Source organism: Puma concolor, chromosome F2 (assembly GCF_028749965.1).
Source record: "Puma concolor isolate L17-30 chromosome F2, mPumCon1.1.hap2, whole genome shotgun sequence".
Lineage (NCBI taxonomy): Eukaryota > Metazoa > Chordata > Mammalia > Carnivora > Felidae > Puma > Puma concolor.
This window is the reverse complement of record NC_141684.1, coordinates 8,694,816-8,714,154: the sequence shown is the minus strand read 5'-3', so window position 1 is coordinate 8,714,154 and position 19,339 is coordinate 8,694,816. Positions and strand designations below refer to the sequence as shown.

Sequence of the window (19,339 nt, the reverse complement as noted above, 5' to 3'; positions counted from 1 at the left end):
CTCTGGTCGATCTTTCCAGCCAACTGCGGGATTTTAGAAAACAGCCAGGCCATGGCTTTGGGGGAAGGAAGAAGAGGTGCAGGAAGGTACCTCCAAGGAGCTCAGGCAAGGTGCGGTCACTGGCGCCCCTTCCCCACCTCGGCCACAAGCAGCAGTCTCCGTAGCAGCCTGCAGGGGGCAGTGCGCCTTGCCTTTTGCGAACCGCCTGGGCGCCCTTACGCAGCTCCAGGGAAGGAACACCAGGCGGCTCCGCCCTCAGCTTCTAAACAGCCCAGTTTTGAACCCCGCGCGTAGTAGGTGCTCAAGGCACGCCTAGAGGCCGAAAGGCCTTGGTTAGGGGGATGAACGTAAATTCGGTGGTAGAAATGGGGAGGGGAAGGCGAGAAGGGGACATTCCGGCCCCTGCCCGCGCATTTCCATCTAGAGGCCTTTTCAAACAGCCTTAGTCCCTACTGTGTGTCAGGCGCGGTGGCTACCGCTCCTGGACAACCTCGTTCTCTGCTAATCTCCTTCTCCCCCCACTCCTCCACCCCTCCCCCTCCCTCCAGCCAAACACACACGCTCAGCCTTAGCGGCGGTGGGCGCTCGCTGTCTCCCTAGGGGACATCTCGGCCCAAATCCTCGTGGCGAGGGGACCCGCGAGGGTGGTGAGCCAGAAGGAGCCAGGAGTCCCTAGAGGTGGGACACGTGAGAGCCAGGCGGATGCCTGATGCGGCCCCTCGGCAAAGTGGTCGCTGCCCTCAGGGACGAAGCCGGTTCCCTCTGCGGGACACACAGAGCCCGTGAGACGCAGTGACCCGCCCAGCCCCCACCACTCGCGCACTTCTGGGCGCGCACGTGTCCGCCCGCCGAGCGCCCCCACCGAGCCCTGCGAGTGGCAGGCGCTGGCCGAGACCTTCGGGTAGCAGGCTGGAAGGACTCCGGGCTCCAGCCGCCGATCGGAACCCAGACGCTGCAGCCGCCAGTCCCCAGAGACCGGGCCGCGGGGCACGTTGAAGGCAGCCCGGGCGCAGCCTCAACCCCCATCTCAAGTTCAGCCGCGCTTCCTCCCGCAAGGTCACGCTCAAACACACTCAGGCTCAGCGAAAAGGAGGAGCTCAAAGTTGCGCCACGGTCCGGATTCCGAATCTAGCCGTAGCCCCATCCGGGCGCTCCGCCCCAGGGTCACCGCTGCCCTGGCCCTGCGCTCTCCCAAACAGCGGCCCCTGCCCCGCGCAGGTCACACACCCACGAGACGCAGACAAGTTGCTAACTTTTGTCAGATTTTTTCGCTGCAGCTGCGGCGCCTAACGGGGTTGGGGCGGACTCCGGAGTTTCGAGTTGCCACCCGCACCACCCCCGCCACGCTCCCCTGCGCCCACCCAATACCTCCCTGCCCACCACGCCACGTCCAGCTGCCGCGTCCCAGGCGCCAACTTCTCGGTCGTCTCCGGAGTAACGTGGGCCGGCGGCGTCCCCGGGGGCGACGGCCAACTCCCGGATGTGCTCCTGCTCGCAGCGGATTTGGACGCTCGATCCGTACACTGTCCCGCCGCAGCTCGACCGGATCACCGGCGGCCTCCGCGGGCCCCCGCGGCCCTCGCTCCACTCGAAAGCCCCGGAGCCAGCCACCCCGAGGGGACTCATCCCACTGGCGGCCCCGCTGGCCGCTTCGCCCTCTGGCGGCCCGGACCAGGGAGATTCCAGCCTGGCGCCGGTGCAATGTCACTGGGGCCACCCCGGGGACCGCTGCCCCAGACCTGGCGCAGGCTCCCCGCTGAGGTCCCAGCAGCTCTCCCAATAACGGCAAAAGATCCCGGAGCCCCGGCCTCCTCCCGGACCTCCTCCCTCTCCCGAAGACCCCGGTGTCGCCGTGGCTAAGGAAGGGGGGGGGGGTCTCCCTACGCGTGTCTTCCCCTGGGCGCCCGGGGTCTACAGTCCCACTTCCACTGTCAAGCCCTCCTAGACCCCTCCCGACCACTTCTGTTCCCGGCTCCGGGCAACCGCCCCTCCACTTGGAGAACACACTCGAAACTGCCCCAACTCCGGCGGACGCAGCCCCCCGCTCACCCCGGCCGCGCTGGGCTCGGCGCGCTCACTCACCGCAGCCGGAGACACGCTGGAGTTTCCGCGGCTTTGGAGATGAGGGGCTCCGGGGAGACTAAAGGGGGGGTTGTCCCGAGCACTGGCCCCCTTCCCGGCTCACATCGCGCCGTCCTCCTCTCCCTCCTCCTCCTCGCCCTCCCTGTCCTCCTCTTCCTCCTCCCTCTGGTCTTTGTCTTTGCAAAGTGTCGAAACTGTCTGGCATAGTGGAGCTCCGCCGGCGGAGGCTGGAGCCGGCGAAGCGGGGAGGCGGGGTGAGGATGGGAGCGGTCTCGGGAACACCTTCCCCCGGGTGTAACGGGAGGGGCCGGCGGGCGGCCGGGGAGGGGCCGCTTCCCTGGCCGGCCGGGGCCGGGAGCGGGGCGCGCCGGAGCGGGGCGGGCGCCTGGGCTGCGCGCGGCCCTCCCCTTCCTCCGCCCAGTGCCCGCCCCCCGGGCCCGCTCCCCCCCCCCCCCTCCCGCGCCCCCTCCGCCCGCTCTCGGCTCGGCTTTCGGCTCGCTCGGGGCTTCCTGCGATCTCCGGAGCCACGTGGACCGCAGCCGGCTCGGCGGAGGCCAGGCTGGGGAGACGCCGGAGGCGGCGCGGGGACCGGATCGCCGCCCCGGGAGGGCTCTGCGGGGACAGCTCCGCGACACTCCGCGCCGCCGCCGCCGCCGCCGCCCACGGGCTGGAAAGACTAGGGAAGAATCGCCCGGAGACCCGTGGGGTCAACCCCGGGGAGGAGGCGACGGGCGCCCACCCAGAGGACGTGGCGGTGTCCTGAAGAGCCCAAGTCGGCCGCACCGTAGCACAGAAGGGGCCGGCCGACACCCTGTTGGTGACCGGGCAAAGCCATGGACTTCCTTTAAGGGCGCGGGACTCGAGGTGGGATTGAGGGAGGGGGAGGGGAGGGGCGCGGCGGGGCTGGGGCCCTGGTAAGGCCCGAGCCTGGGCCCCGTTCCGAGCCGCAGAGCGGCCACCGCGGCGCGGTCCCCGCCCCGGCTCGCCTGCCCGCCGCAGTTTTTTCCTCCCAGATGCGGAGGCTGCACCGCGGTCCAGGGCAGGGTGAGCGCCAGGCAGCGGGACGCCAGGCAGGGGCAGGTCCCACGGCGACCTGGGACTGGGGCTTCTGGGACCGGACCCCCTGTGGGACTCAGGTTTGTGGGGGGGTTTGCCGTTTCTCCTTTATAGGGAAGTGAGGGCAGTGGAGACTTCTTGCTCAGTGACGGACTTGACAGTCTTAGAGACTAAATGCTGGACGTCAGGTTTAAGAGGCATTAAAAACGTGTGATTGTACAGCTTTTATCCCCTTACGGGGATTTTACCTCTTTTGTAACTTCTCTGAGCAATGCTCAGAGGACAGAGGCGCAGCGTGGCCTAAGGGGCGCTTAATTCTTCCGGCTTCCATTTCTTCCCTTGGAGAGGTCAGCCTTTTGCAGTGGAGATAGCTCCCTAGCACGTCATTCATCAGCGTGTGCTTCAGACCAGGGGCTGGATGGGACTTAATGCTTCCAGTCTTGTCTTGCACCTACTGGATGTGTGATCTTAGGCTGGTTACAGAATCTAAGCTTAGGCAGCCCTGTGCCTCAGTTTCCTCTTCTGTGAAAATGGGACTGATTGCTGTCTATCCCATAAGGTTGTTCTAATAAACGAGTGAATCCATCCATGTTGAACAGTTACAACTAAGCTTATCATATAGTAAGTACCCAGTGAAAGTTGGCTTTCATGGATGCAGGGCCCTCTGGCGTGGGCCCCTACTCACAATGGGGGGGGGGGGGATGGGTAAAGGGTGGTCCAGGAGACTTTTCAGCCTTGGAGGAAGAAAAGGGAGCTGTTCAGAGCATAGAGAAGTAGAAAAGGAGCAGGTTGAAAAACAGGAGGAGGAGAGAGTGCGAAAATTCACCACTAGAAAATTAAAGAATTAGTAATTAAGACTGCGCCATTTTATCCTAGGTGAATCTGGAGAGACGACCAGATTGAGCAAGTAAGTGGCCCCCAAACATCCAGCTGCTGGTTCTCCTTTGCAGCCAAGAACCAAAGACAGCTCTTCATTTCAGCCCTAGGTCCTTGGCAGTTCCCGCCGGTGACTCCACAGTAAAATGGAAATTCCTAATTAAGTGACTCTCTGGTGAAGCATGCATATATCATCACCTTATCTAGAAAAAGATTTCCATCAGCTGCACCTTTTCCCGGTCTCCGTCTCGGAGGGGTTAACCCGGCCAGGCTTTTTCTCGCCCGCCTCAGTTGTGTTGCAATGTTATTTCTTACCAGGTGACAGACAGGGCCTCTCCCCGTCTCGGGTTTGTCCTCTATTCCATGGAGGCAGCGCTTGCGAGGCCCTCGGGCCTTTCGGGGAGCCCACATCCTCCGGGGCTATGTGTCAGGGGTGTGTGTGAGGGCATTCCTCGTTGTCATCCCGAGTGTCTCCTAACATGCCCTGCCTAGTACAGCCGCCATAGTCATTACAGGGAGTGTCTGCACAGTGAGTCCCCCCAGGGAGCCCTGACATTGATGTAATGCTCACCCCCCTCCCGCCCCCGTGTGTTCAGAGCAACTGCAAAGCTCTCGGTAATAATGGTGAAGGAAATTGATTTCATCCTCTCCCCGCCCCCTTTCTTCACACATCAGAAAGGAGGGATCCTAATGGGCCCTGATGCTATCTGGGTGATTGGGCAGAAAAGGGCAGCCCGGCTTGTCAGCGGTGAGTTCAGAGCTGCTGGGCACGTGGCCGTTTGTTTTGGGCAGGGTTTTACTTACCACGGTTTTGGGGCCCCAACTTCCCTTAAGATAAAAAGAGGTAATAGGGGGATGTACTGACAGAAGCCGGAAGGAGAGACACAGCCAGGCTTCCTGGCTCTGGCTCTGTCCCTCTTTCCCTCCCTCCGCTTTCTCTCCCTGCTCTTGCCCCCTCTCTGCTCTGTTCCATCCTTGCCCATGGTCTCCTTCTGCTAAGTCCTAGGGTCTGCCCTGAAATGTTCCTGGTGTCTGCGGCCCCAGCCCCTGTACGGCGGGGCAGCTGTCAAAACAGTCCTTCTTGTTTCACAGTTTCACTTTCCACTGTTCATCTATTCCGGATTTTAGTTTTTCCAGAAGAGGAATCTGACTGGCAGGCTTCACCGGGTCCTGGGTCAACAACCCAGCGGTGAATGGGCTGCCCAGGCAGCAAGTGCCCACCTGAAGAGTAAGCACGTGGAAGGAGAGCTACACGTTTTGCATTACGGGGACTGCAGGACTCATAACGCTTAAGCCCCCTTCCAGTTCTGAGAATCTTGGGGGCATTTGAGTCAGAGGAACTATTCCACAGAATCACACGCTTTACACTATTCACACATGTTAGACCCAACATCCATGCTAAGGCAGCTGATTAATCTTGTCCAATCACGACCGCACTAATCTCTTTGCCAGAATTTGGCTCAGGAATACGTAGATTTACTCCCTGTTTGGATCAAGAAGACAAAGAAATATATTTGTGTTTTCTAGGAAAAGAGTCCTTAAGACTAAGGCCTGGGAAGCTTCTCTTTATTTCCGACTGGACATGAACACGAAGGTATTTTTAGCTCAAGTTTCTCTGGATGACATCTTGTACCCATGAGGGGAGACAAACTGAAGCTAAGTAGATCCAGAGCCCTGATCACACCGTTCCTGAAGCCTACCTCTAGACTTTCTGTTGTATTAGGACAATTATTTTGTTTAAGCCACTTTAGCTCATGGTTCTGTTACTTGCTGCCAGATGCTTGAGAACCATACGCAGCTACAGCCAGGTTCCTTTCTCCCCCAAAGTCCCTTCACTGCCCCCAAGGCATTCCCAAGCTCAGAACTCTTAAATCTTCAATGGCTGCCATTGTCTAAGGATGCCAATCCAAACTTCTGAGCCTAGAGATCCAGAGCTCTAATGCAAGGCCTGGGATGAGGGAACTCTGCTTCTTAGCACTGATCACTGTATCCTCAGAGCTTTTGCTGTTCTGGGCTGCAGGACCCTTAAAGAACCATGCCTCCTCCACATCGTAGACACTGGGTCCAGCCCTCCTGGATGCTACCATAACAAATTACCGCGAGCCGGGGGCCCCACACAGCAGACGTGTATTTTCTCACAGCTCAGGAGGCCAGAAGTCTGAAATCAAAGTTTCCGCTGGATGGGCTCCTGTTGGGAGCTCTGAGCGAGAATCTGGCCTGTGCCTTTCTCCCAGCTTCTGGTGGCTCCTGGCAATCTTCGGCCTTCCTTGGCTTGTAGATGATCCCTTCACATGGCTGTGTGTGTGTGTGTGTGTGTGCGCGCGCGTGTGTGAGTGTGTGACTGTGTGAGTGCCTGCCTCCTCCTTTTGTAAGGACAGCAGTCACTGGGCACTTGGGGCCCACCTTAATTCACCACATACTGTGCTAAATGCTGGGGACGTGGAGGTGGGCACAACACGGTCCCCGCCCACCAGGAGCCCACAGTTTGGCAGGGGACTGACCATGCTTGGGATTTCACCACGTTGGGGCAGCGCTGTGACAGGCTAACAGGTGGGTGTAGTGAGGTCACTTAGAGGATGTTGGTTCACAAACCCGGGAGCATTTGGAGTGTAGTCTGAAACTGACCGCACGCACAGAAGACAGGGAGAGACCGAAGACAGAGGCGGGTCACCCCACGTTGGTAAGTGGAAGGTTGAATAAGCAAGAGAACTTACTTTGTAAGCCTGATCTTGAGTGCCTCAAGATGAATAGATACCTGAACCCACCTTCTAGAATCTTAAAAAGTTTAGAGAGAGGCCTTTGTGAGGTTCGGTCATATACGCCGTCGAGGCGGTCTCCACAACACCTGTCCCTGAAGACGGCTCCCTCTGTGGGAACAGGGTGTGGGAGAGACTGCATGTACATTCCCAGGACAGGGGAGGGGGAGAAGGCCCTCCACTTCCCCGGGGTCAGCTCTCGGGTCAGCCGGCGGTCACGTCTTCCTGATGACCTCCTCCACCAGAGGGCAGCTCCTGGGGGACAGGTGTCCTGGGATCTCAGGGAGAACTAGGTGAGAGCAGGGGGGTGGGTGCGGTGTGCAGGAGGCGTGAGCCCATCCGGTTCACGTACCACCTGCTAAGCCGGGTGGAGCAGACTGTGGTCTTCGCTCTGGTTGCTGGCAGAGGCTCCGAGACTTCACACACCAGGCAGAGGCAACGGGGATGCGGCGACATTTGCATGCTGGCCAGACCACTCCGGCAGCCTCGGGAGGCCGGCGCTGGGGTGTCCAGACTGGAGGCCATGTTCGTTCCGGGAATCCAGCAGAGGCCAGGGGTCTGACCTAAGGAAGGAGCAGAAGTGAGACATCTGGGCAGGCATCACCCATCTTTCATGGCGAGGCCAGCAGAAGCATGATAGGTTGACAGAAAAACCTTTGATCCCCGAAAGCCTCACAACGGGTTCAGGGTTGGTAACATCTTCCCTCAGATCCCTTGTTTTGTGAGGGAGAACGTTTAACCATGCTCAGCCCGGTTTCTCGAAGGTACCATAGTGAGATTGTTTTTATTAAAAAAAAAAAAAAAGTGACTAACGTTTGTTTATTTTTGAGAGCAAGCGAGACAGAGTGCCAGTGGGGGAGGGGCAGACGGAGAGGGAGACACAGAGTCCGAAGCAGGCTCCAGGTCCTGAGCTGTCAGCACAGAGCCGGACACGGGGCTCGAACTCACGAACCGTGAGATCATGACCTGAGCTGAAGTTGGACGCTTAACCGACTGAGCCACCCAGGCGCCCTGAGATTTTTTTTTATTATTATTTGTAACCCAACTGCAAAAATAATTGACACTCAGTGGATGGTGGCCATCTCTAAACTATGGCACCTCCGACTGCGGAAGGAGAAAGGAACCGTTTTCACATGTCCCATTTCGGTTTTTTGCGGGACTTTTCATTTGCCGCTGACTCTGGTTACCAACCCTGCGTAACACAACATCCCCAAAACTAGAGGCATGAGACGGCCGTTCCTGCCTGCATTTGATCATGGGTTCTGGGGGTGAGGAATTTGGATGGAACCCCGCAGGGTGGGCTTATCTCTGCCCCACGTGTCTGGGAAGCTGAGAGTACCTTGAATGGCTGAGGCTGGAGTCCGGAGGCTTCTTCACTCGTGGGTCTGGGATCGGGGATGAGTTGACTTGAAGACGAAACTCAGTCCGCCAGAGCACCTCCACGTGGCCATAGAGGCTAGATGTTGAGACAGAGCATCCCAGGGGAACCGGGTGGAAGCCATATGCCCTTTATGACCTCGCTTCCGAAGTAACATAGCCTCATCTTTGTGCTCTGCGCTCCCCATCACGAGCCCGTGCAGACACAAGGGAGGGGATGGGGTGCAGGCGTTGGCAGGCTGCAGGCTGTAGTATGTTCGGGACTGGGTTGCAGGACTAGATTCACAGACAACGGGTGGTGGTGGGGACCTGGTGTGGATGAGGTCACCTGGGGATGTTGTAGAAAATGAAGAGGGACAAGGTCAGAGCCCTGAGGACGTGGTGATGGTCAATAAATGGTTATGGAATAAATCAATCGGTCAAGAACGTAACTATAGGTAACTCCCCCCCCCCCCCCCCCCAGGTCAGCGGCTCTTCATTCTGGCCTCAAGCAGGAGAAGGATCATGGCTACGTCTCCAATTACCTCCTGGAGCCCGACAAGGAACCCGTAAGGTCTATTTCTCCAAGTTCACTGCCTACAGGGATGACTCCAGGAGGCTTATTCTAAGCTCAGATTCCTGGGTCCTACTCCCAGAGACTCGAAATTCACTTGCCTTGCAGTAGGGTCCAGGAATCTGCCTTTTGAAACAGCTTCCTTCCGTAATACAGCTACAAGGACCGCGTGGACAGCACCCCGCTCAGCCGCTCAACCATAAATTCCAAAGGGACCAGGGACAAAGTCTTCCTGATAGGATGTTCTGGCCCCGAGTCCCGGCTTTTGCGACTTTGCAGCCACCTGACTTTGGACAGTTTCCTTTCTGTGGCCTCAACTTTCTTGTCTGTACGCTCAGGAGGTTGAGTTAGAGCAATGTTTTCAAACTGGGCTCTGTCATACCTCAGGGGATTGCACCTTGGCTACCCACCTCCATTAATCCATTTAGCAAATATTCATGGCACGGGTGGATACCGGGGGTGTTACAGGATCAGTGATTAATTATCATGATGGGCGTTCTTTCCAAAGAAGTGCAACAAAGGGTAAGAGGGCGCTCACAAAGGTGGCTTACGTTGTGCGTGTCCTTCCGCTTGAATTGCCGTTTGGACAAACTGTTCCCGGGATTGAAACTGCTGGCTTAGATCATCTTAAGGGTCCTTGCGGCAGGAAACCTTTTGTTCCGTGATGTTTCTTCGATGATTTTATTTCTGAGCAACGTCAAAACAAGCAGAATGCAATTACTGGGTGTGAAATCCGTCAGGGCCCCCCAGGTTAACCCTTTCGTTCTGGAAAAGAAACTTCAGGCTCTTTAGAAGGTTTTCTGACAGTAAAGAACCAGCACCTTAACCTGGGAAACTGAGTGAAAGGCAGACTGGGAAGCTGCAAAGCAGCTGTGCCTGCTTTTGGGGGGAAACAGCAGGCGGGGCGGGGGCGGGGGGCTCTGGACCCACGAGCCTTCCGGTTTTTGTCTGCAGAATGGGCAGATGGTACCTGGCCCCCAGAGTTGTTTTAAGGAGACAGATTATATATACAAAATTAGCAGCTCAGTGCCAGATACTTAGTAAGCATTCAATAAATGATGGCCATTATTAATTTAAGTATCTTTCTTATGCATATTATACTTGTCAACATTCCTGCAAATGTTTTATAGATGAGAATGGAAAAGTACTCAGGACGGGAGCTGCCAAATATCAGGGTTCTGCCAGGCCAACTGCATCTCTGGGGGAAGAAAGCCCTGTAATTCCCTCTTCTTGAAACTACATGCCCATGGTGGCGGCCTTGAAATTCTGAGTGTCCCTCTGCCCCATGCCCTCCCCACAGCGTCCCCCCCCCCACCTCCCGGCCAAAGGAGAGCAAGTTACTTTTCTCAGTAGAAAGCAAGCCAATACCCAAATTTGGGATAGGTTTCCACATTGAGGTAGAATAAAGATGACAGCCGTAAATGTTGCGGAGAAATTACAAAGAAGCCCTGAAATCATTCCTTTGTATTTTTTGTAGTTGAACGCCCTAACTTTCCTTGAGACCAAACATGCGTGCATCTTTTATTCTCTCTCTGGCTGGATCCTTAAAACAGTACAGAGACTGAACACAGTTGGGAACACCTCTATCACTTAGTTTATGGGGTGCGACTCCACGGCTGAGCTTGGGGAAAACATGTGGCCACAGCTTCCTTATGTCTAAACTGAGGATAACGATAGACTTCACCCTCTAGGATAAATAGGGTGGTTATTAGCCATGCACACAGTAAGTGCACAGTACGTTAACTATTGTTATTTTCGCGTCTATTGATTTACTCGGTATTTTGGTGCTCACTTATGTATTTTCAACTACAGACTCATAAAATATAAATTAACGTTAGCTGCTTGCATTTAACGATCTGCATTTAATGATTCTGGGGGCAGCCCAATCTACCGTGGCGTTGGGTTGGGAGCTATAGCCTCAGCTTTAAGAGATATGACACCTGCTACCGATTTGGGGCATCCATTTGGTAAAATCATGTAAATCACTTGGGGTGCCCTAGGACTGTGGTCTACAACCGGACACGGGAGAAGGCAGAATTCCATCGGGCAGTCAAATAGCTGACTGGTGAAGAATCCCCTCCAGGGGGGGAAGGATCCAGAATTTCACCTACGCAAATCAGGCAGTAGTATCTAGCAGTTAGGATTAAGTTCGACAGCGGAAAACCCCCAATCACAGTGGCTTCACTGGGTAGAAGTTAGTTTTTCCCTTTCCTAAGTCCTGGCACACAAGGTTGGTGTAGCATTGTACAGGGTCAGCGACGCAGGCTCAGCCAGCTCGTTGCTTCACTGTAGAGCACACCATCCTCCCCAACTTGATTTCCTGGTCCAAGCTGGCTGCCCCAGCTCCAGACATCAAATCTTTATTCCAGGCATCCAGAAGGAGATAAGAACATGCCCTTTCCCTTTAAGTTCACTCTACAGATTGTCCCCAGGACTTCCACTTCCGTCTCCCAGCTGCCTAGCTGCAGGGGACACTGGTAAACGTAGTCCTTATATTGGGACACACACTGTGTGACACACGTATTTGGGGACAATTAGCAGTCTGTGCTGCCAGGTTAGAAGAGGTTAGATCATTCAACTTAGATCCAGGGGCAAGAGCGCAGAAACTAATCTCAGGTGCACAGTGTGGGCTTGGAGTTGCTTGTTGCCATAGCGACTAGAAAAGCCTGAACCTGCCAACTGTCGTGAAGAAGAAGAAAAAAAAAAATCGTCCTTGCCCCTCAGCCCCTGTGTTCTGGCCAGAAATCTCTGGTCGATAATTTCATAAGTTTAGGTCGGGACTTGCTTGTGATGTTAAAACAACTTGTTTCTTCTCCTGGTGCCGAACACTTCTGCCCTGGCAAAGTTCAGAATGTATTCTGTGGAGTGAAGAGAAAGGAAGTCCCAGAAGTCCAGTCTGGGGGGAAATCAGCATATGGCGGGTATTTGAAGTATGTGGTATAATTAAAAAAAAGAAAAAGGTTTTGATACATTAGAGTCAGATTAGTCTGATCATGCCAATTAAAATGTAACTGAGCAGTGAGGTAATTTAGACTTGTAAATTTTCGTTGGGAAAGTTTTTTGTTTTGTTTTGTTTTTTAATTAGAAAGCGTGCCAAGTTTGACTGTTCGGAAGAATCCGAGAGTCTCACCCTTGGTTATACGTTGAATTACTGCTTCACTAGATGTTTGAAATACTTAGGCAGGCTTTTGTCACATCGGTTGAAGCAATGGAGAGGACTTGACGAACCCAGTTGTTATCTGGGCCTATTGTGTGAAGTTATTTAGGGTTCTCTAAACAAGAGACTCCTTGAAAGTAGCTGTTAAAATATAGTCTATGTTAAAAGAGACTTAGAAGTCGAATTGAAAGATCTAAGGAAAAATGGGTTTTTTACTGATTTTCATATTAAAACATTTTTAAAAACTCCAATAGTTTTCAATTGTGCAAACGTTGTCTCGTAACAATAATAGAATAATAATAATAATCAAAACCTCAAAATACAACTTCCACTTTTTCCCATTTTTATTAATTTGTGTACAAAATAGAAGGGCTCTGGGGAGCCTGGGTGGCCCAGTTGGTTAAACCTCCGCCTCTTCGTTTCAGCTCAGGTCACGATCTCACTACTTGTGGGTTCGAGTTCCACGTTGGGCTCTGTGCTGGCAGTGTGGAGCCTGCTTGGGATTCTCTCTTTGCCCTTCCCCTGCTCACTCTCTCTCTCTCTCTCTCTTTCTCAAAAATAAATAAACTTAATTTTTTAAAAACTTTTTGGTATTAAAAAATTTTTTTTTTTATGTTTTTATTTTTGAGACAGAAGGAGACAGAACATAAGCAGGGGAGGGGCAGAGAGGGGGAGACACAGAATCGGAAGCAGGCTCCAGGCTCCGAGCCGTCAGCACAAATCCTGACGTGGGTCTCAAACTCAAGAACCGTAAGATCATGACTGGAGCCGAAGTCGGCCGTCTAACCGACTGAGCCACCAAGGCGCCCCCTCTTTAAGAAAAATTTTAAACCCAAATCAAAGATGCCTCTGTCCAAAACTTCTGGGAAAGAAGTAGCCACTCACAAACCAGGCCTGGGCACCCACCACGTGCAAGGTGCACGTGGCCTGGCGGAGGGAGAGACACACGCGTGAGTTCTGATCCCAACGTGTTCCTTTCCTTACCTAGACCCTGCGTCAGAGCGCGCCCACCAATCCACCCCTCACACCTCTGTCCCAGACCCCTGGGAGGCTGTCACCCTTTCAACCATGAGCCGTCGAGCACGCGGAAAGACGCCCATTCAATCATCCGTTTCCAGGAAGGCATCCAGCCCTTCAGCCACATCTTGAACAGCCAAGCTTTGATCTCTACAGTCCCACTTTTTCCCTAGACCCGGACCTTGTGGTGGGGCTTCCAGACAACCCAAGTTTGTGTACTGACAGTCACTCCGTCACTGTGCACAAGTCACTTAGCCTCTCTGAGCCTTCTCTTTCTCGTCGGTAAATACAGGGAACTCACCATAACTTCACAGACCTCTTGTGAGGCTTAATTACGGCATGATTTATATAAATCTGAAGACCATTTATATGTAAGATCTTAAGACCTTCCCTGACCCACAACCGATGCTGGATTCACATTAGTGCCCGGGGTCTCTTTAGAAAATGGAGGTCCAGAACTGGCCAAGCCCTTTATTAATTCAAACCGTTCATTTTATTTTCTCTGTGGTTCAGAGAAACTCCCTGACTTCCTCAGAGTCCTGCAGGCAAAGTCAAGGGAGAGTCGTTCATTGACTGGTATGTTTAATAAATGCGTAAATGATACTTACAACATATCAGACGCTGCTCTAAGGTGGTTGGCAAATATCAGTACTCTTTTTTTAAGTTTATTTATTTATTTTGAGAAAGAGAGAGAGAGAGATGGGGGGAGGGGGGCAGGCTGAGAGGGAGAGAGACAGAGAGAGAAAGAATCCCAAGAAGGCTCCACACTGTCAGCACAAAGCCCAACCTGGGGGTCGATCTCATGAACCATGAGATCATGACCTGAGCCGAAATCAGGAGTCAGACACTTAAGCCACTGAGCCAGCCACCCAGGCACCCCATTGGCAAATATCAGTACTCTTAATATTTGCAGACCCCTGTGACATCAGAATTATTTTCACCTGCAGTTTCCAGATGGGGAAACTGAAGGTTCGGAGGCTTGTAACTGACGAGAGAGGTGCGCAAACCCAGGGCGGCCGGCTGCAAAGTCTGTGCAAGGAAGCACTGTGTCCGCTCCTGGAATGTGCATGATCCTTAACACCCACCCACTGCCAAGGGCACCCCTTCTCCCCCTCTCTCTGTCACACTCTGCCTCCTCCTGCCTTTTAGCTATCCTAATTAATAATAATGAGAGCGAAATCACTTTCTCTTCGAATCCCACCGAGCAAAGGCTGAGGAAAAGCTTGCTCGTTATTACGTTACTCTAGGAGAGAGATTTCCAAAGAAGCTGGAGAGAGAAAAGGGGAGGCGAGTTGGGAGGGAGTGGAACACAGTGGGGGGGTATGTGATGGGGAGGGGGGCACCACTTGGTATTGTTTTATCGCCAGGACCCTCTCTAAGAGGCTCGGAACTGCTGCACCAGGAAGCAGACTGGGGGGTGGGGGGCGGGGGAGGGAGGGGAGCGAGTTCACTGGCTTCCTCCCACTTCTCATCCATCGCAGGTCTGGCCTCATGGGTCATCCACTCACCAGCACTTCCTGGGCCAAGGATGCTGGTCATGCCCGGGCTCTAGGAATCCCACCTCGGAAGCAGCAGAGACCCCGGGAGAAACTTGTCATGGTGGGAGGGGCTGAGCTGGCGTGGGAACGCATGGAGGGTTCCAGGGTGTGGAGAGGGAGGCTCTGAGGAGCTGGGCTGTGTGCTGGGGGGGGGGGGGGGGGGGGAGGAGGGTGTCTGATACACCTGCCCAGCAGGTGTCAAATCCTCTTGACCGTCCAGATCCGGCCAGGACTTCCCCGTCTGTCGTATTTTCCTCATTCCTATTTATCCTTAAGCTAATTGTCTCTGTAATTTGGGGCAGGTCTCTTAATTTCTATTGCTTTTCCATTTATTAAATGGGATATTATGAATATCAGATCAACTAATGAACAGACAGGGCACGCATCCAAGATTACACAATGGCTGATGGGAGAGCAAAAAGAAATATCTAGCTTTTGCAGCGACGTCGGGGTGCTTTTCAAACAACACTGGAGAGGAAGAAACTTTTAACCATCTGGAAGCCAGCCACGGAGAAAAAGCCCCGTGCAGACTTCATGGGAGCCATCTGTAAATGGCTGACATCAGGGCCACACCGCTGGAAATGTAAACTCATGGAGGGTCAAGAAAGTGAGTTCTCCTCATTCCCTGACTTCTGAGTGGTCAAAGAAGGTTTCGTGCTCAATTTATAAACAATGCCCCTGCCTCAAGATGGCATCCGTAGCTGACAAATACTTCCCTTCTTTACCCGATGGCGACACAGATCAACGAAGCATTGAAGGCATTTGATCATTTTGAAAAAGCACAAGATACAAATAATGAACATGTATTAAGCCACTCTCAGGTACCAGAAACTGTGCTAGGTGCCGCATCTCCAGTAGAATTGTTAACATAAATTATGCGTTTCTGCCATTCAGGGCACAGCTCAATGCAGGGTAACCTGTGCAGCTCCCTGGGTCCCTCCAGCAGCCCTGGGAGATAGGAACTGGTATGAAATGGACACTGGTTTTGTCTATTTCACAGACGAGAAAAACGAGGCTCAGGGAAGTTAAGTAACTCGCCCCATGTCACACAGGCCTGTGGCTGTACAGGTGATACTGTGCACTTCTCTCTCCTCGATGCTAGGCGATGCTCAGCTTGACCCGCATTTGGCCCCCCGGGGTCTGCCAAGCTGCCAAGCTGGGATCTTGCCTGGAAGATAAAGTGCAAACTCTGTGCGGAATGTTCTACCCAGCCGACCTCCCCACCCCTTCTGACCCCTTCCCACCCTATGCCCTTCTGCTGGTGCCAGGGAAAATGCACTGCAAACCCGATCTGCTACATTCTAGTTCTCTGACCTTGAACGAGTTACCGTCACCTCTGGGCCTCTGTGTCCTTATCTGCAGGCTTAGGGGAAGAAACTCTTCCTTCACAAGGGTCTTAGGAGGGACGCTGCACATTGTGTGGGAAACGTGTCAATGCCAGGAACATAGACAAGTTCAGTTAATGCTCATTTTCTTCCCTTCCGCCTTCTGAACTTCTGAACTTCAGCTGAGATCAGTTTGCAACATGAACCAGGCGCCGCCCAGCAGATACCTCCTGTCCCTCCCTCACTTTGCAAGAGCCTGGGGAGGGAGCACGCTGTGTTATATTTATCACAGTATGTGTCTCTCCTCCCACTGGGTTATGCGAGGGGGGAGCTTTTGGGTCCACCTGTTCCTAAGTGCCCTGGGCGCTGCTCAGGGTCTCAGACAAGGGCAGGGGCTTCGCCGGATAAATGCCTGTTGCATAAACAAGGGAACAACTCAATCCTGTCTTTTCGGGTGCATAGCAGGAGCGCAGTACTGACTTGGCAACTTGGGATTTGACTCGGTTAGACCTGTGTGTGCCTGTTTGGATCTCCAGGGGAACACAGCGGAGAGGGATTATCTTCTAGCCTTTCTGCACGCCGCTCAATTCAGCCAGCATTTTCCCCCGCAATAAACACAGAAGTGGGGAAAAGGCAAAGAAAGACCGGCCGCTAGCAAAGAGCGCAGGACTCTGCCCTCATTTCTGGGCTCATCATGCCGGTTCTTCCAAATCCCTGCACAAATTAGCCACTCGAGAGGCATTTTTTAATGAATACACATTTGTCTGTGTCCTTTGCCCAGACTCACAAGGCAGCAGAAAAAGGAGGCAGGCAGGCTCCAAGATCAAATAAATTTCGGGTGCTTGCCTTCTACATTCTCCCTCCACCGCCGCCCCCCCCCCCCCCCCAGTCTTACATAGACGTAAACACACAGGTACCCGCACACACGCTGTATTTTCCAGGTTTAAGAGGCAGCAATCTCAAGTAACTAGCATGGAAATAGTAGGCCTGCCCCTCCTTCTCGCTGGGGTTTAAAATAGTTTCATGACTGCTTCGCCGGGTCTGCAGTGGAACATTTCACACCACCAGGAGGGACCCGCCCAAGCTCCCCCGCCCCCCAGCATAGAGGCCTGCCAGCCCCACTGGAGACAAGTGGGGCCCGGGAGGTCTCCAGACGCAGTCCACGCTGTTGCACCTGCAGCCGGCCAATTGTTCAGGTCATCAGCACACAAAGGCACCCGCTGCAATTAGTGTCACACGCAGGCTAAGCAGGGCTGGGAGTGGAGGGGCGGGGGGCGGGGCAAGGGGCAGACAGGACGGGAGGTGGATTCGCAGCCTCCGTGGTGACCAAGGGTTTGCAGAGCATCGCGTCTAATCTGCGCTACCAACCCGTTAATCATCCCTCAGGAGTAGCCTGAGGGTGAAATCCGCCGAGGCCTCTGGAAGGCCCATGGCGGAAAGACACAGAAGGAACGTTTGCCCTTATATAGGGCACGACTTCTGCAAAGTGCACCGACCTTCCGCGTAAAGCTCAGTGACCTTGTACACGCAGTGCAGCTCCGTCCAGAAGGGGCCGCACCCAGGCACATCCCGGTCTCCGCGTGCTTGATGTAAATATCTATTCCCTTGCCCCCAAAATACACTGCCCCCAGCTCGAAACGTACAGGGATTGAAAAAAGACCTTTGAAATGTAGCACTCTGTTGGAAAATAGATGTTGACTAGAAAATTGCCCCAATTTATTGCTGCTTTTGCCGCTATTTTTTTCCACCAGGTACCTACTGGATATCATCATCAATAATATGATGACCATTTGTAAAGAATTTGAGAAACTCCTACCACAGGGAACTGTGTTTCCAAGAAGTTATGAAGACATGGGCCCATCCTGCAGCCCCCCCTTCGATGCCCCTCGGTCTAATTTCTGCATTTCGAGATATGCCCTCAGAGACTGCAGGCCTCAGAGGAAAGACTGCCAAACCCGAGGGTCAGTCCTACTCCAGACTTTACCAGCACCGAGTCACCTGGCCCGCCTCGAGCCTTGGGACCCCCGTCTGTAAAACCCCAGGAATGGTATTTGCTTTCTCTTTCTCTGTGCTTTAAAGGTAAAGATGGCTCTCTCTTCAAGACCACTCAGACCTGGGTCCCTCCAAATCCTCAGACACAGTCGGGACGTTGCTAGCTTACATGGAGTCTCTATGCAATTAGAGACTGATGGGTGAGTACAACCCCACCCCTCAGGGAAATGGGTGATCCCTTTTCGAGAAGGAAATTCCCCCTTGATTTTGACAGGTCTAGTCTTGCCGCAGAGAACACATTTGGCCAGAAGAGGGTGATTTGGATTTCAGCCTCTGCTCATCTTTTTTTGTGCAGTGCACAACCTATAGAACCGTATGTTCTGGCAGCCTAACAGATCTCTCCTTGGTTGACCCAGACCTTTTGCACTCCTGGCTTAGCTGACTTCAGCCCTCCTTGCCAGGGCCTCAAGCCTGGATCTCCCCAACTCCTTCGGGCTGTTGAGTGGATCCTTGGCATTTGAGGATTTTCCTTTCTTGGTTTTGACTCTTGTCAAATCAATGCAGAAGGTTCACAGTAAAGAGATCGGTTTAGAGAAGCGGGGCGTTTAGTGCAGGAATAGCCTCTCATTAGCTTTGTGATCCTGGTCTGATTGTTAAAGCTTTCCAAGCCCCCATTTGCTCATCAGTAAAACAGGACGATGATGGGTGTCTCGCTGGGTCTGTTGACTGGGAAGATTAAGCAAGACCATCTGGGAAGGCCACTGGACACATAGGACACACTTGATAAGGCGGATGTTCCCAGGACTGTTCTCTGATCCAGGTCAGCAAACTTTTCTCAAATTCTCTAAAAAAAAAAATTTTTTTTAATGTTTATTTATTTTTGAGAGAGAGCACAAACAGGGGACGAGCAGAGAGAAAGGGGGACAGAGGATCCGAAGCGGGCCTCCACCCTGTCAGCACAGAGCCCAATGTGGGCCTCGAACTCCTGAACCGTGAGATCATGACCTGAGCCAAAGCTGGACACTTAACCACTGAGCCACCCAGGCACCCCTGCTTTTTAAGTTTTCAGTTAACCTTTCTCGAATTTTACACAGGAAAACATGATTGTGTATGTGATTGTTTGTGTTTTAAATACTGGAAGATTCGTGACATTTGTCGGCTCTGTCCCTCGATGACGTACTCTGGACTCAAAATACAGCTCCCTTTTATTGAGTGTACATGACAGGCCTGGGATCCAGTATTCTACTTACATTTAATTTAACTCCTAGAAGTCGGATCATCCCCACTTTATGGATGAGGTCAGGGGAACTCAGAGGGGTAAGTAAATTTACCCAACGTCACCCAGCAAATAAGAGGCAGAACAGGATCCTGTCTCAGTTCTGACTGACCCTAGAGCCCTGGGTTTTTAGTGCCGTTCTCTTCTGACCTCCACCTTCCCTCGTTGACTCCTTGGGTCCCATCCTGGGTCCTGAGCTTCCAGCTCTCCCCAGCCCCACCCCCACCATGGAGAGGGGAGGAAGAGTCTGCTTAGTATTAGCTGCGTATGTTCTGAGCCGGGTGCCTCCTTTCTGCCAGCATTCTTTAAACGCAGTGAGGTTGGGAAAGAAGGT

The 19,339-nt window shown here is 53.4% G+C and overlaps 1 protein-coding gene and 2 long non-coding RNA genes across 20 annotated transcripts in view; 1 reads left to right on the top strand and 2 right to left on the bottom strand.

Annotated features, from left to right (window-relative positions):
• Positions 1–2,412, bottom strand: part of ST3GAL1 (ST3 beta-galactoside alpha-2,3-sialyltransferase 1) — a 95,812-nt gene extending 93,400 nt beyond the window's left edge. For all 3 annotated transcript variants that reach the window (XM_086695092.1, XM_086695093.1, XM_086695095.1), the window contains exon 1: positions 2,083–2,412. The gene's annotated coding sequence lies outside the window, so the exon portion shown is untranslated. The remainder of the gene's footprint in view (positions 1–2,082) is intronic.
• A 21-nt stretch (positions 2,413–2,433) lies between these two features.
• On the top strand, positions 2,434–10,547 carry LOC147571816 (uncharacterized). 16 transcript variants are annotated; one of them, XR_015246573.1, is made up of 6 exons: positions 2,953–3,218; positions 4,015–4,045; positions 4,690–4,762; positions 5,143–5,242; positions 5,542–8,038; positions 8,611–10,547. It is a non-coding gene; the product is annotated as an uncharacterized LOC147571816 (long non-coding RNA). The 16 variants fall into 16 exon arrangements; XR_015246562.1 differs by lacking the exon at positions 2,953–3,218 and adding an exon at positions 2,434–2,946 and having other exon boundaries at positions 5,107–8,038; XR_015246570.1 differs by lacking the exon at positions 4,690–4,762.
• LOC147571815 (uncharacterized) lies at positions 5,564–15,993 on the bottom strand. Its single transcript, XR_015246576.1, has 4 exons — positions 15,727–15,993; positions 9,252–9,387; positions 8,110–8,475; positions 5,564–7,333 (listed from the first exon to the last, which is right to left on the bottom strand). It is a non-coding gene; the product is annotated as an uncharacterized LOC147571815 (long non-coding RNA).
• Between the last annotated feature and the right edge of the window lie 3,346 nt (positions 15,994–19,339).